Source organism: Terrapene carolina, unplaced genomic scaffold, assembly GCF_002925995.2.
Source record: "Terrapene carolina triunguis isolate 2854851 unplaced genomic scaffold, T_m_triunguis-2.0 Scaffold66, whole genome shotgun sequence".
NCBI lineage: Eukaryota > Metazoa > Chordata > Testudines > Emydidae > Terrapene > Terrapene triunguis.
Window position 1 is genome coordinate 44,816,947 of NW_020664417.1, and position 17,500 is coordinate 44,834,446.

Genomic DNA, 17,500 nt, shown 5'->3' on the forward strand with positions numbered 1-17,500 from the left:
GTGGGTGCAGATGTGTATTCCACTTAGGTGACTCACAAGCAGTACTCATAGAAGATGGGGCTCAGAATCTGCTCAAAGAATGGCTGCATAACTGCCTTCTCAAAGTTTGCATCTGGCCTAGATACAGTGGTAATCACAGTGTCTGGTAAAAGTACATATAGAAGAACAGATAGCAGCCCTGCAAATGTCCAATACTGAAAAATCACTGAGGAATGCTATTATCATCATCAAATGAGCCCACAATCTGTGGGGACATGGTCTGAACTATTTCATATGCTGATGTAATGAAGTTATCCACTTGGAAATCATTTGCACAGAGACCGCCTCACCCCTCACCCGATCTGCACAGGAGATGAACAGACAAGGCAATGCCCAAAAAGGCTTAGTTCTGTCCAGATAGTATGCACAGAATCGACTCACATCCAAGGTGAGAAGTCGCTGTTCATCCACATTGAGAGTGCAGTTTAGGAAAGAAAACGGATATATCATTTGTTAACAAGAAACTGCAAAACCACTTTTGATAAAAATTTTGGATATGGCTGTTTGGCTACATTGTCCTTGAAAAACTGTACACCAGTGGCCCTACTATTAAGGCATGCAGCTCACATACAGATGTTATAGCTACAAGAAAGGCTGTCTTCTGGCACAGGAGGGACAGAGAACAGGTTGCCAAGGGCTCAAAGGAAGGACCCATGAGGGCATCCAGGACACTATTAAGGTCCAGCAAAAGAATTTGCTCTTACAGAGTCAGGTAGAGACCATTGATTCTCCTTAGAAACCTCACCACCATGGTTGCTGTCAAGTGAATCTTCAATGTGCTGAGTGAGAGATCAGAAGTCTGAGGATGCAGGTACTACAAAATGTCCTGAATACAGGCCAGCATTAGTTGAATTCCCTGAGCAAGTGACTAAACTAAAAAATGTTTCCACTTGGTCAAATAAGTCATCCTACTAGAGGACTTCCTGCTGTTAAGCAACACTTGTCGAACAACTTCTGAACATTGTTCTTCCTCGTTTAGCGATGTAGCATCCATATCGTGAGATGCAGAGTGCTGGATGCAAAACTTCACCCTGGTGCTGAGTTAGTAGGTTGGAATGAAGAGGAAAAGCGATATGGGAGGTCAAACTGACAGACTGAGAAGGTCAGAGAGAACAGACATTGCCTTAGCCAAGCTGTAGCAATGAGAATCAGTTTGATATGATCTAACCTCATCTTGAGAATGACCTGTGGGATGACTGGGATTGGAGGGCAGGCATACACCAGAGTTGATCTCCAGTTGACGTGGAAAGAGTTAGCTAAGGAGCCTGAACTGAGACCCACTCAAAAGCAAAATTGATAACACTTATTATTCTCTCTCATTGCAAAGGGATCAACAGTCAAAATGCCCCATTCAGCGAAGATGTACCTGAGCACACTGGACTTCAAAGACTACTCATGATTCTGGAAGAAATTCCTGATGAAGTGATCTGTCCATTGGAACAGGACCCCAGTTAAGTGAGTGACTGTGGGAGGTGATGCTCTCCTTGCTGCAGAACTGCACAACTTTATTGCCTCCTGACACGGCTGGTTGGAGCAGCCTTGTTCACATAATACATTATGAACATATATGAACCACCCTGCCCCCATGTTATTCCAAAAAGGCTCAGCAGGCATTGTAAATGGCTTAGAACTCCCAGACATTGATATGGAGGAAAGCTTCCTGTTCTGACCACAAACCCCTAGATGTGCTATTGAGGAGACATCAGTGACAACAGTCCTGATTGGTGGTGAATGTGTACAGGGAAGACCCTGGCATATATTGCTCTCAACTGTCCAACACTGAAAGGAGCCCAGGATCTCCGTAGGCACTCAGACAAGACTGTCCAGCAAATGACAACTCAGGTGATAGACAAACTTCAACCACACTTGAAGAGGGCAAAGGTGTAACCTTGCATGCTGGACAACATAAGTGCATGCAGCCATATCACCTAGTAGCTTTAGGCATACTCAGATTGTAGTTGAAGGTAGAGATTGTAGTGCCAGAAATACGTGCTGAAGTGTTTGAAATCATTAGTTCAGCAGAAACGCTCTTAAACTGGTAAAGTAGTAGGGCCCCAATAAATTTGATTTCTTGAGTTGGTGTTAATTTCTACTTTTCTCTGTTCAATATGAGACCCAGATGATAAAAGAGATGGTGTGAATTGGACATGGGAGATATCTTGCTCTCTGGACGTGCTTCTCACTAACCAATCATCCATAGGAAAACATGAATACCTCTTTTTCTGAGGTAAGCTGACATGAGAGCTAGGCATTTTGTAAAAACACGAGGTACCAAGGACAGACTGAAGGGGAGCATAGTGCTGATCTGCCACAACAAATCTCAGAAAACTCCTGTGGCTTGGAAGATAGCCAGGTGGAAATAAGCATCCTGAAGGTCGAGGGCAGCAAACCAGTCACTAGGTTCAACATGGGAAGGATAGTTGCTAGGGTGATCATATGGAACCTCATGTATCTGATTTATCTATGAAGATTGTGGAGATTGAGGATAGGTCTCATCCCACCTTTAGATTTGGGGACCAGGAAATACCCAGAATAGAATCATTTTTCCTATGCTGTAGGGGAACCTCCTCTGTAGCTCCAAGCACAAGCAGAGTCTGGACCTGCTGAAGGAGCACTGTCTTGTAAGAGGGGTCCCTGAAGAGGGAAAGGGTAGGGAAGGGGATGCACAGGAACTGTGTGCCATAACCTGATCTCATGGTGCTTAGGATCCATTTGTCTGTGGTGACTGTACCCCCAGCACAGTAAAAGTGAGAGCGCCTGTCCCCAAACTGAGGAAACAGAGGTTCCAACTAGAACCTCCAACTACAGGGAGGTTACAACTAGAACACTTCCCTGAACATGCAAGTCAAAATGGCTACTTGCTGGACGCTGGAGGATGAGGAGCTGGTTGGCTGAAATTGAACTCAGAAGATCTGCTCCTATGTGATTTATGACCTGACCTGTAAAAATCTTGCTATCTCACAGGAAAGGATGACTGGCAGAAAAACCACTGCAAGTGATATTGCTGCTGCTGCTGCTGACAACCAACATAGCGATGCCTCTTTGTGACTGGTATACAAACACTCAAGGAACGCAAAGTAGTCCATGAGTTCTTAAAGGAACCTAAAATTTTATTAGTCTTTTCTGAAAACAAAAAGCAACTGTCAAAAAGTAAGTCCTCTATATTCTACTGAACATCGGGAGCTATGCTGGAATTCTGCAGCCACAAGGCCCTCCTCATGGTCACAGCTGATGTCATAATACTGGATGAAGCACTCTCCACATCCAGAGCTGACTGCAATGAAGTCTTGGCCACCAGATGGCCCTCTGCAATTAAAGTCTTAAACTCATCCTGGAGGCTTCTGGCAACTCCTCTGTGAATTCAGACTTTGCATCCCAATTAATGAAGTCATATTTGGATACCAGCGCCTGCTGATTTGCAATGTGCATTTGCAAAGATGAAGTCACATACATTTTCCTCTCCATCAAGTTCAGTTTCTTGTATTCTTTGTCCTTAGAGATGGACTTATATCTCCTGTGTTGTGACCTTTCATTTACTGTTGTCAACACAAGTGAGTTAGGAACTGGTTGGGAGTAAAATCACTTGAAGTCATTCCTGGGGACATACCGCTTTTCAGAACAGTTAACTGTAGGTGGTAATGAAGCTGGGGTATTCCAAAGGGACATGGCATACTCCAACAGGGCTTTATTTATTGAAGCCAAGGACTGGAGAATATCCAGAAACCTATGTTCTCTTGCATGAACTCAGTCTGGATCCCCAAGATGGAAACCAGAAGCCTGACAAGATTCTGTTATCAGAAAGTCCTCAGGCATTGGTGAGAAAGAGTCTGGTATTCCAGAGAGGCATCTGGAGAGGAAGGAGGAGGAGAATGTGAAGGTTGCTGTAAGGGGCAGATTCTTGCAGGAGATGGTCAGTCTGGACCAGCTTAGGAAGAATGACTTCAGACTGCATCTGTAGTAGAGGTGGCTCAGGAATAGAAAATGCAGCTGAAATCAGTGATCTTAGCCTGGACTGTGTCAAAGAGCAGGATCTTCCAAACTGAGGTACATCCCAAGGAGACCAGTGGGAATAGGAATAAGGCATTGGTGGGCAGTAGGTACTAGGGTAGGGACTGTGTAGCGGGGTGGTCACCCTGCTCCGGTCCAGAGGGGTTAAAAACAGCCCTGGGAGGGGGCTGTGGCTGGAGAAAGCAGCTTTTAGGCTGAGCTGATTGGGGGAAGTGGCTGCAGCTGGGGACACGCCCCAAACAGACTCAGCTGGCCCTATAAAGGCAGGGAGCCAGGAGCTCAGACTCAGTCTCTCTCTGCACTCAGAGAGAGAAAGGCCTGGCTGCAGGGAGCACAGAGTACCTGAGTGGAGCAGGGCTGGCGAAAGGCAGAGGAGCTGGGGAGCTCCAGCCTAGCATTGGGCCAAAGGTACTGGGAGTTGCAGAGGGCAGCCCAGAGGTAGGCCAAGGCAGCAGGTCCAAACCCAACCTTGCCCGTGATGAGTGGCTGATACTGCAGTCTGCCCCAGGGAGTGGGGCTAGATGGTGACTGGCAGTAACCTTACACTGAGGCGAGGTGGGGTTAGTAGGTGGGGGTTCCCCTGGGAGGGGAGACCCAGCATGTGTGGGTACTGCCAGGGGGCAGCACCCAGAGCAAGGGGCACCAGGGTCCTGGGAGGGACACAGGAGCCAGTAGTGACAAGGCGGATCACCGGCTTGCAGAGGGCACTCCGGGCTGGATTGAGCTAATTCCCAGGATAACCAGCAGGAGGCGCCGCAAGGGTGAGTCAGATCTCTTACAGACTGCAATCCCTACTGCAGGAACGGTGCTGATCCCGGTACCAATGGTGATCTGAGGCTTGAGAACGGTGCTTCGAAGGTGAGGGGGAAGAGGAAGAAGTCCCTGAACTAGATCTCAAGGGACCCTAGAAGTCATCCAGTGTGAATGGAGGCACCATCCCCGAGGGAGCAAACAATTAGCCTCGTTTGGCACACAACACGGAGAAGGCATTGGTGCAGCCGATGAATGAGTAGTTGATGCTGTTGGTACTGGGAGATGCACTGCCCTTGTAATTGGCACCAGACCTGTTAAGGACACTGTCAGTGCCAAAGACAGCATCCCCACAATTAATCCCTCGGCACCACAAAGAACACTGGCAGCAACTCTGCAGTCTGAACTCTGGACGGTGCAGAATGTGGTGCTGACGAGCATGACGGCTCCACAACCTGACCTGGCAGCGCCAATGGCACAGCAGAATGAAGTAGAAGCCATGGTAGCCAACAGCCCCTGAACTACAGGGGAATCTGGAATGGAAAGGCAAAGCAGGATTGATGCCACCTGGTATGCCAATGGCATGGAGATGGTGGGTGCTGATGATGTCTTTGTCAGTACCAGACTCAACAGGCCAAAACTGTAGTAATGGTATAGCATCCAAATGATCTCAGCACATTACCAGGGAGTGGTTAGAGGACACAGCTCCATCATACATAGGACTCACAGTGCCAGTCAGCACTACTCTTAGAAGTGTGACAAAGTTCCTCCTCTATCTTGGTGGGTCCTGCGCTTATTGGCGGATTTTCTTGCCTCAGAGATTCACCAGGTGGGTTGGGGAACAGCCCAGAGACCTTCCCCTCTGGAAGAACCCACAGTCCAGGTCAATTGGGAGGTTTGGGGGGAACCCGGACCTGCCCTCTACTCTGGGTTCCAGCCCAGGGCCCTGTGGACTGCAGCTGTCTATAGTGCCTCCTGTAACAGCTGCATGACAGCTACAACTCCCTGGACTACTTCCCCATGGCCTCCTCCAAACACCTTCTTTATTCTCACCACAGGACCTTCCTCCTGGTGTCTGATAACGCTTGTGCTCCTCAGTCCTCCAGCAGCACACCCTCTCCCTCTCACTCTCAGCTCCTTGCGCCTCTTGCTCCCAGCTCCTCACACTCTCGCACTACAAACTGAAGTGAGCTCCTTTTAAAACCCAGGTGCCCTGATTAGCCTGCCTTAATTGATTCTAGCAGCTTCTTCTTAATTGGCTCCAGGTGTCCTAATTAGTCTGCCTGCCTTAACTGGTTCTAGCAGGTTTCGGATTACTCTAGTGCAGCCCCTTCTCTGGTCACTCAGGGAACAGAAAACTACTCATCCAGTGACCAGTATATTTGCCCTCTACCAGACTCCTGTACCCCACTGGTCTGGGTCTGTCACAGAAGACAAAGAGGAATCCTTTCAAGTCCTGGACTAGTCCCAATTGGTCTTATGGCAACTCTTCCTTGGTGGACCCAAGGAAGGAGAACAATATTTCTCTTCCTGTTAGGGGAAGCACTGGACCTTGAGCCAGGAGTCACATCTCCCGTCAGCTCTATAGGAGAGCATGGGGCTGGACAATCTGAAGAGGTCCTCTGTGCTGAAGCAGACCTCATGGCCTGCTCTAAGAGGTGCTGTTTCTTGCCACCTGCATTGGTTTCTTAAATGACTTGCAAATAGAGCACCTCGCTACTAGTGGGGGGTGTCCATAGTGGGGATAGCTACCCCACATGATGGGCAATGTTTAAACCCCAGCGAAGGCATCACCCACGTTAACTATTTATCCTAACTACTATAAAAGGTGCTACTAAGCTACACTACAATGAATTAGATACCAGAAGTGGCCAAACTTACTGACCCTCCGAGCCGCATACAATAATCTTCAGAAGTCCGAGAGACGCAAGACATGCACAACCTGCCCCATGAGCTGGCACCTGCCGAGGCGTGAGACTAAAGCCCTTACGCCCCCCCTTCCCTGCAGGGAAGAAGCCCCTAATCCCACCATGTCACCGCAGGGCAGAAGTCCCTAGTCCCAACAGCCCACTGCAGGGCAGAAGCCCCAAGCTTCCCCCCGGCCGTACTTTAACTGCAAGGCTCAGGAGCCACAGTTTGGCCATGCCTGCTATATACAATAAATTCCCAGAGTACTGTAACTGAGAAAAACACTCTGAGGTCAATCACCACACAGAATGCTCCGACTCCTGCTGAGGGTGGTGAGAAGGAACTGAGGAGAGTTGGGGCAATGCTGCCCTTATGCAGCCACGGAAAGTCTAGAACCACAGGGAGCGAGCACTGACACTAAAGGTACTGCTAGGCAAAATTCTCCGGCTGCGGTGTGCCAGGCACATGCACACCAGAGCAGAATACATATCTGCAACCGCTCAAAGAACTACATTGTGTGACTTAGCTGATCAGTCAAGCATATCGAATTCAAAATACCGAGTGTACTTAAACATTCACTAGTTTGTGACAATCCAATAGACAAATATATTCTTTAAAGTTTTGTTAGAACAATTATGAATAAAAACCAAGTTTGTTCAAGTTATGATGGATTCCCAGATAATTCACAAACAAACAAAAGGCCAAAACCCCAATAAATAAATAGCTTGCAACAAGTAGTTCTGCCAGCTGATTCCAAGGCTCCTCAAACCTGCACTGTCATGTTAAATGTTTTGTTAGGATCTGACAGGGCTTATTCAGGTGGGCACAGATTTCCACCAGAAACATTTGTCCAGCCCTAGTTAATTTTTTGGCCAAGTTTGCATAATTATTAGTAACAGGCTAAGTTTGAAAGTCTGAAGTTCCAAAGACTGGCACCTCTGCTTCCGGTTCTAACTGGAACCTGGAAGTACAAAGGTTTGTGAAAACAAAAATAAGAAAACAAATCAAAAACAAAGATCTTCAAATATATCCAAACTATTGAACCTGAAAAAGGTCCTATTTGGGTGCCATTAGAGTTCTGGCTGAAGGTTTAGGTCAGCTTGTGTTTCACTTTATCTGATACACCCATTCCCAATTATTATGTTTGTCAAACATTTCTTGAATTTCTGATCACTTCCTTTTACAAGCATTTATTAGGCACCTGTCACCATGGAAATTTTAAGCTGTGTAAGAGGCCTTCAAGATCTCAGTAAGAGATCAAATAACGTGCTGACCTTCTCCCTGAAGCTTTACCAATCAGCTAGGATAGGTTGTATTGAAAACTCTTACAATTGTAGACTGTCACTTTAAATTCCAGGGGTATTTCCGGGTTCTGTTTTCCCCAGCTGGGGGCTCTGTGTGATCTGGGTCAGCCTAGCAGCAATCAGTATGCAGCCAAACAGCCCATACAAAGATGGGGTGAGTTGTGTATCTGTTTTAGAGAGCAGCCTTGCTTTGTCTCTCTGTTCTTGGGTTCTGTGTGCAGTGTCCCACTACAGCCTTCCAGAGACGGTATTCTATGTTTTTATCTAACTTCTCTGTGTGTCTACTGTGAACATAACAAAGGAAACTAGCATTTAATCAATTGGAAAGTCCTCACTAAAGCGGTGAATCATGCAATTGTTTCTAAGCTACCGGACTTGTGCTTATCCTGTGTCTGCAGGGAGTGAATTCCAGATATGCAGGCCCACTACATAGAAAGCTCTCCCCCTACCATACACAAGCATCATATGGCATCAAGTTTTAGGGTTCCAATGAGCCCAGATCATATAACTCAGAGATGGTACCTAAGAAGGTTTGAGCCTAGGCCATTTAGGACTTCATACAGAATAACCACTACCCAGAATTTCACCTAGTAGTCAATTTAGAGCTTTTTAATATAATTCACAATAAAAAAGAAAACTGGGCAGCTACTGACATTTATTTCCTAGACATATTTATATTTCCTTGACAGCACATGGAATTATGAATTAGAGTCCCAGTTCTACCAATGAATTAATTTGGACACCTGCCTGAATCTAATTCCCTCCATGCAAAGCCATTAGTGCGAAATGCTATATATGCACTACTATTAGACATTTCAAGAGAGAATGTGGGTGGAATCTGAGTTACTACAGAGAATTCTTTCCTGGGTGTCTGGCTGGTGAGTCTTGCCCACATGCTCAGGGTTTAGCTGATCTCCATATTTGGGGTCAGGAAGGAATTTTCCTCCAGGGCAGATTGGCAGAGGCCCGGGGGGCGGGGGGGGGGGGAGAAGTTGCCTTCCTCTGCAGCGTAGGGCATGGGTTACTTGCTGGAGGATTCTCTGCATCTTGAAGTCTTTAAACCACAATTTGAGGACTTCAATAGCTCAGACATAGGTTAGGGGTTTGATACAGGAGTGTATGGGTGAGATTCTGTGGCCTGCATTGTGCAGGAGGTCAGACTAGACGATCATAATGGTCCCTTCTGACCTTAAAGTCTATGATTCATAAGTAGATAAATTTGGCTCCAATTTTGAGTTCCTATAGCAGAGGTAGGCTTCTGGGTTTCCTCCCCCCACTACAGTCTTGCATTTTCAGAAGCACTCAGCACTGGCTTAATGTGGCTCCCATTTAAGTGAATGGGAGCTATTGACTTCAATGGGAGCAGTGTCAGGGCCAACACTGAGCACTTTTGAAAGTCCGACCCTTGATGTGACTCTCCCTTCTCTTTTCTTTTTTCACTGTTCTCTCTTCCCACTTCACCACTGAGTGTTAATTTCTTTTATCCGTTCGAGTCCTATTTGTGCCAAGTTAATTTGGGCCTCAGTTGTTGCTGCAATATTCCAGTTACTCGTCTAGATCTTCAAATCCAGGACCTGGTGGGCAGGGGAAATCACAGGTGACTTTACTCCATCTCTGGGTTCCCTGATCCATAGAACTGCTGGTAGCCAGTCCAGACAGTTCTTACTTAGCAAAGACTCATTGCAGTAGCTGAGGAGAATGCCCCCTCCCTCTAGCAAGTTCCGTATACTCAGGGCAGTGGGAGTGGGCCCATGCAGAACTGGCTACACTGGGCAAATCCCCAGCTGGGCACCAAGACTGAGTGTATTGGGGCTGAGGATCTGGCCCCCTGAATATGCCTGCTTTTGAGGCAGTGCTTCCTTGCTAAGAGGTGGGGGTCTCTCTTCCTATACCTCTTCTGCATTTTCCCTTTCTCTATCTTGGGCTTCCTCTCCTCCCTTATTTTACTTCTATTACCTCCTTTATCACTCACATTGCCTATCATCTCAAATTATCTTTCATGTCTCTCTTCTCTATGCTGCTGTTGACTCTTGACTTATTATAGCTACTTTTTGCACATTTACAATTTAAATTATTGCTTGAAATGACTTTTACATTCACATTTCAAAGTCTGCCCAGTTAATTTAACATCACTGCAGCAAAGAATGACAACCAACAGTTTGCATACCTCTAACCCTGCCAACGGCGAAATCTGGAACACAATGTGTGACAAACATCCAAAATGAGGAAGGGAGAGAGGGGACAGACAGACAAGTAAATTTTCCACAGGAAACCAATTATGGTGGCAATTCACTCATTTAGAGTAGTTCACTCTCTCTGTAACCTCGGTTTCATATTTTTAAATTCCTAATGTAAACAATTTTCAGCAATAGAAAGGACAGGACACCAAATGTGTGTGGAATTCAGGAAACCACACAACCCAAATGAATGACATCCCTTGATATGAGGTATGTGAGCATGGGTTTGGAACATATGCCTCAAATCATAGGGAGCACTATGTCAGGTTGGAACTGGCCCTGTGAGCTACTGAGGTTAATACTTCGATATGGAGCCTTTATGCAAAAATCTGACATCATGATTCAGGACCTATAAGGAAATGGGAAAGTCAGACTTCCAGTAGCAAATTAAGTTATCCGTATTGCATGCCTGTCCTGCTTTGAACTAATGTAAATAGATTATTGAGAATGCCAAAGCTAGGCATTGAAAAGCCCCAAATAAATACAAAATGGTACTACTGTTGTATTTCATATATTGCCTTGATGGTAATCTGATTTGTTTACATTCTCACTAATCAACAGTTCTATCTACAATCTACTTATTACATGAAAAGAGTGGTGGTACAATGGTAAGGTGACAGATAAAGACAGGAAACGAAAAAGGGCTCATCAGCAATGTTAGCTCAACAGCATTTACAGCCTGGAGAAGCTTTTAGCAAAGGAAATACAATTTGTGCTTCATCTGCTGGTCTCAGAGCTCCTTTGTAGGGTCTCAGGAACAGAGGAATGGTGCTACAAACGCAGCTATCCTCTCTCACATTTCTGCAAAGACCAAGGAAGAGCCACATGTGGGGAGTCTCTGCCACACATGGATCTAGTTGGCCACTGTTTTTTGGAAAAAAAAAAAAAACAAGGGAGGAAAAAATCCTTATGGGGGACCAACCAGTTAAGCCTCGTAGGCTTTAGGGGGCATACGTATTTAAGCCTCCTCAAATGCTAAAGAGCATTGAATATTTAGGAGTTAAGCCACTAATGACACACATTAGTCATTAAACTACTAATACACATAGACAAGCACACTCTTATACATGAACTTAAGTCATTAATTCTTTAAGGCTAACTGAGGTTTACTAAAATACATTCAAAGATGCACTTAATAGATACACACTTAGGTGTGAACTTAAAAAAATGCACACATACATGCCTTATCTCTCTATAAGAAGGAACACACAGTTAACATAGCTTTCAGTATAGTTCATAACTTTACTTTTATGATGAAAAGTGCTACATAAGAGCTACATATTATTAACCAATCAATATTTTTCAAACTACACCATATACTAGGGTTGGTTAAAATTTTCCATTGAAACTATTTTTGATGGGAAATTGAGTTTTCTATTAAACTATTTTTTTGGCAAAAATATCTGCTTTCCACAATTATTTCAATTTTTCACCAAAAAGTGTCTGAGAACTGAAAAGTTTCCAGCTTTCATTAGAAAACCAAAAAATTCTAGTTTTAATGCTTCATGTCCCCATTCTCCTCTGGGCTGGGCTTCCCAGACGGACTTATTTCCCATGATGCACCATGGCCATAGTACTCCCATGATGTATTGCCAGGCCTCACAAAGAGGGGAAACCATGCTGCATCATGGGAAAGATACACTGATCAGGGATCTTTGCCTGTACAGAAGAATGGGAGTATGAATTGCCTAAACTACATCTTCAGTGAAGCACCACAGTGGTGTTTAGAAATTGAACTACTTTGGTTTTAGATTTTTGCCCCAAAAAGTCAAAATTTTCTATCATGGATATTCCCATTTGTTCAAAGACCAAACAGCAAAAATTTCAGCCCAGAAGGTGAATTCTTTTGGAAAGTTATGAACATATAAAACAAGAAGATTGCCATCAAAACAATTTTGCTCACTACCAAATGACTGTTACAGTGTAAAGACAAGGTACTACAGCCTTAACTCACTCTCCACAAACTGCAGGAGGCTCACTGGGGCTCTTACATGTCTTTCTCCAAGACCCTCTGTCTTAATGGCACTCTGTTGGCTCTTAAGTGACAGGAGTCCCTCTAGAGGTAAGGGTGTTTCCCAAGCTAAGGGGAGATGAGGGAGAGGAAATGTCCTTCTTTTCTCCCACGAGGCAGTAATGGGGAACAAGAGAAAAAGGGAAGCCCCTTTCCCAGCAGCCACCGTGAAGGGAGAAAAGATGAAGTTCTTACATAATATGCCATCATGTCACACATTACAGTTCTACATAATGATGATGAGTTGCAACAGTATAACTAGATAAAGTAAACACGGAGATGCTACATTAGGACATAATTTGTGAATGTGTGACTTTATTAGATGACAAATAGCTGTCCAGCTGTTGAAGTCAAATAGCACAGCTCTATCTGGTCTTCATTCCGTGCTGGACTTTTCCATAACATGAGTGAATAGAAATAAAGAATAGTGAGCATGATTCTGTTCTCACTTCCACTGTGGTGTGAAAGGAGAATCAAGTTTATAAATCACTTAAGATGAAATATGTTCCACCTACATAAAACCTGAGTGTTCCAGCTCTATGTAAGAGAAGTGCCACCAGTGCAGGGCTACTAGCTCTCTGCAGCTGCTATCCCTACTCGACTACTAGGGTGCAACAGCAGCCTCATCCCTCTCCACAAGTTGTCTTTGGTATTGAGGCAAACTGATCTATGTCAATGTTGAACCATTGCCCCGGGCCTGCCCCAGAACTATCCACTGTCACCCTCAGCCTTCTGTGCTGATCTTTGTAGGCCCAGTGTGGAGACTACTTTTGTGGCTTGCAGTAAGTAGGCAGACATGCTCAGCCAGTTGACCCTGGTGCATCTCCCCTCTGATCCTTAAGTAATAAAGAGGGCAGTGTGCTGCCCTCCACACAATGGATGAATTTCAGCCATCCTGCATACTTTGTTCTACCATTTTTAAACACTCTTGTTTTCTGTTTTTCAACATGGTCTCATAGTTTTAAACAACATTCAGTTAGAACAAATACCCACTAATCTCTGCTATTGATAAGTGTGTGTAACTCACAGTAGTCTCCACGGAGCTACCCAAGCTCACCGATGGCAGAACAGACGTTGAATTCAAATTCTTTATCAGCATGAAAAATTCTTACTATACAAGTAATCCTAGTTATCAGGATAGAACCTTAATTGTTTCTAGAAGCAACACATCCTGAAAGCAATCGCTGTATTTGGAAAATAGACCTGTACATCAGGAACAAATCAAGGAAATTCTGAGATGTCCTATTTGATCAGATGTGTCGGTTCCATTATCAAAAGTTTACACATACTTCCCTGTTTGAATTTATACAGACAGCAGTGACAGGTCCCATTTGTTTATTTAACCAACACTAACTGCTCTGAGTGATCCTCTACTCTCCAAACACATTGCATTACAAGTAACAGCGCTAGGCTATTCAGGACTTACAAGGCTCCCTTGGAGCCTATCAGTTAAGTAAAATAAAAAATGCAAACCAGGAAGTTTATTATTTTTTCACTGACATATTTTACATCACCTTTGGAGAGTGAACAAAGACACACTGTCAAAGGGAGAAACCTGCACAAAATGTTACTGTGTGTTCTTCATGAATGCAGAGGTATATTTAAGCAAAGAAAGACATTCCACTGCTCTCCTGAGACTTCCTTCATTCAGCTGATTTATTTATAGTGCCACATTCATACCACTATAATTCAGGTTGTGTCAGCATTTCACATGCCGACTCCTAATTGCAGGAGCTTATTACTTGATCATAAAAATTAATGCTAACTTGAAATTTAGCATTATTTGGTCTCTGGTCCAGAGCAATTTTATTTGACTATAATTTTTTTTAATTAAATGTTTCATCATTTTAAAATGGAAAAAGTGGAAAATTCCCAGTTATAGATATCCTTACTTTACATAACTCAAATATTATTCTGATAAAAAATAATATTTGGAAAGTTTTGCCAATAATATAGTTTTGCTGTATTTTTTTCCCTCCAAGAGGCTCTGTTGGACTGCTGAGAATCACACATTTCTTCCAGACTTTCATCTACAAGTATGTGCCCACTTCACGGGGGACTACATTGCAGCAACCAAACTTCTGTCTAAACAGTATTCCTTTCAGAGGCCCTTAAAAACCTCTTCATAATGGACCATCCACAAATGGGCTATAGGTCATTCACCCTACCTAACAATTATTAGCAGAGAAGACAAGCGGTCATTGCTGCACGGTGGAAAAGCTGGGTACATCAGTGAGGAAAGAGTGCTCAAGCTGGGGGAAGAGGAAGTGGGGCCTTTTGGTGAGGGATCAGAAGGCAACAGGCTCGCTGTTCAGGAAGACGAGCAGTAGGAGAGAAGAGGCGGTTTATGAGAAGTGGGTGGGAGAAGGTGGCTGGGGTGGCCCAGCATTGAGGCACAAAGAAGGACAGATGGTTGCGGAGAGGCACAGGCTAGTTGATTCCTTTTGGTCAGAGACCGGAATGTAACTTGACAAGGTGGTTTAGTCGTAAAATTAAATGGACAAAATAACCAGGTCACTGGATGATTATGCATCACCTCACTAGCTGTCTGAATGCCCTTATTAGGTGAGGAAGAGTCAATCAGCCAGAGGTGTGTCTGCTGAGTGATGCAAATCCCACACAGCTCTGAGGTTGCTACCTGCCTAGAATTAACAACACCTGGTGGCCTGGGGGAGCAAGAGTCCAGGAATGGGATCCAGGTGTCCCATAGCAGTGGGAAACACTAGCATAGGACTCTGACCTAGACCTGCATTTCTGAACAAATATCACAAGACACCCAAGATGTTAATTTTTATATAAGTCTATATTTTTTACCAAAATATATATTATACAATAAAAACTATATACACACTTTATAACTTTATGTGAATTTTTCTTGCACAAAAAGTAAACTGAAAAGCCCCCCTGTAAAATTAAATGAGTTAGGAAGCCCAGTCACAGCTTTTCAATAAGAGAATTGACCCCAACAGCTTTCCCCTCATGAAAAATTTAATACAGAACACTACTGTATTTTTAAATGTAGATTTGCTTTGACATATGGCCCAGTGCTTCAATAAACTTTTTTTTTTTAAATGTGAACTCTAATTCCAGGATTTTTCTATGGCAAAGTTTGAAAAACCAACTATGCTGAACTGAGGCATACAGTACACAAGAACATAGTAATTGTGGTAAGCCAGTGGTCCACAGTGTATGTGAGCTGATGGACTATGTCTGTGTAAGCTGTCATTTAATGCTAGCTTCTTGCTTAGAGAAGTCATAGCATGCAACAGGAAGCTGATCATCAAAGCTCGAAAAAGTGATTGATCTCAGAAATGGAAGAATTGATTTTGCTTTTTTAGACATTTTCTTCATTTTGATCATAGTAAGGAAGAATACAGGAATGTTGTCAACAAATCAAAGTTTTTATTCAGGAGGTGTTGTCATATCACCATAGCAAAACATCCCCCCCCCCCCCGCCAAAGATATGTTAACACCCCATAATCAAAATAAATGTTATGTTGGAAGTTCACAGATCAAAGCACTTTGAAAACTATAAGCTACATCAAATATCCTTATAATGGAGTAAAGGGCAGTTAAAGAAATATTTTATGAGTAGGGTAAAGAAGCCTGCTGGTAAACGTGCCAACACCACAGATTAACTAGGTGCATACATTAACATCAGGGAAAGAAAAATTAAATCTTACATTGAATGTGTCAACAACATTTTAGATTATCTATTGTCTCTGCACCACATGCAACAAGCAAGCAAACCAAGCAACACTAGCGAATCAATGGGAAAGATGATTTTTAAACACTAAGGATTTATGTGCTATAATTGAGAAATTCTCTTTACTTAGATAGTTGGTTGTAATTCTACTAACTTTCAAATACTAAAAGCAGGAAGAAATCAAAAATACAGTGATCTGGGGTTTTGCTTTAGATCTTCTCTTATGATTTGTATACAACAACCTGAGAGCTAAATTAATTTAAAACCTAGCCCCTTCTAAAATGTAGTGCATATAACTCTAGATTAATATTTCAGAGAGCCTCAGAAAAGGCACAGTAAGGCAGGACCTAGATTCTTGCTTCTGCATAACATAATTGGGTTTGCACTTATATACAGAAATAGAACATATAGCTAAGAAATACTAGCAATAAGTGGCAGGTTCTCTCTGAACATTAGCTAGATCATCAAGAAGGTCAGTCAGGAGTGCAGTAAGAAAACATAAAACACATGTTTAACAAAAAAAATATATGACTTACCGGATGGACCAGCTTGGCTGTTTCTCAAGTGCAGAGGAAGTAAGTGCTTCTGCCCTTGTACATGCAGATCTTGTTTATTTAGCCTTTTTTGAAGGTTTGCACTCCAAAGGTTTAAGTTTAAGTCAAATACAGGAATCTGTAGGGGAGAAAGAGGGAAGGGGATAAGAGTAAATGAATCTCAGCTGCTGGCTGGTACTACTGTTCTAGGAGCATTTGAGCTATTTTCAGCAGCGGACGGGTTTGCCTACAATCAGGGTGAAAATGCAAAACATTCACACACATAAAAATCAGGAAACCCACAACAACAACTTTGTGCATTGTCCAAATTTTCATTTAAAGAAACAGAAGGAACAAGTAATGTTGATGCAGAAAAATAATGTAACACACAACTGAGGCCTTTAAAACTATATTACCTCTGGGCTCAGGAAATGAACCACTGTATTTTCTTTTAGCATGGAAAAGTAGTTTCAAGTTTAATCACCACTGAAGATGCTGTGCCATCTCCACAAAAAGGGGTTTTCTCTAAGCTGGAAGGGCTCTCTCATTTGTTCATTTTGCATTCAAGTTTTTTTGATCTAGGTGATGTCAGTGTCTGATGGCAATCCAGTCTCCCAGCAGTTTATTTTCAGTTTGCATCTAAATTTTCAGTTTCAAGTGTGCTATTTTTTGACTGTCTGAATATTTCGGACTGCGGCCTGAGACTGTAGCTCGTCTTCTCAGTAAGGACCAGTGACCATTCAGTGACATGATGGAGTTACCCACATACCTGCCCCCACCTACGGAAAAAAACGACAAGGAAAACAAAGCATTTACTCAGGTTGGGCTACTGATCACAGAAAAGCTTAGCTTCACGCACATGCTCTTAGGGTGCATGAAAGCCAGTTTCTTTGGGGCTTACAGATAACAATAGTGAACTGAAATCACTTATTCCGTCATGTGAAGCAGCTTTTCAGGATGTCCTCTATAAATCTTTTCCTACCAATTGTGACAGGCACAGATTA

At 43.5% G+C, this 17,500-nt stretch overlaps 1 protein-coding gene and 1 pseudogene across 3 annotated transcripts in view; both read right to left on the minus strand.

The window, feature by feature from the left end:
• SORBS2 (sorbin and SH3 domain containing 2) overlaps positions 1 to 16,539 on the minus strand; it is a 243,467-nt gene extending 226,928 nt beyond the window's left edge. For all 3 annotated transcript variants that reach the window (XM_024219237.3, XM_024219236.3, XM_024219233.3), the window contains exon 1: positions 16,500 to 16,539. The gene's annotated coding sequence lies outside the window, so the exon portion shown is untranslated. The remainder of the gene's footprint in view (positions 1 to 16,499) is intronic.
• Positions 2,993 to 17,500, minus strand: part of LOC112120233 — a 34,609-nt pseudogene continuing 20,101 nt past the window's right edge.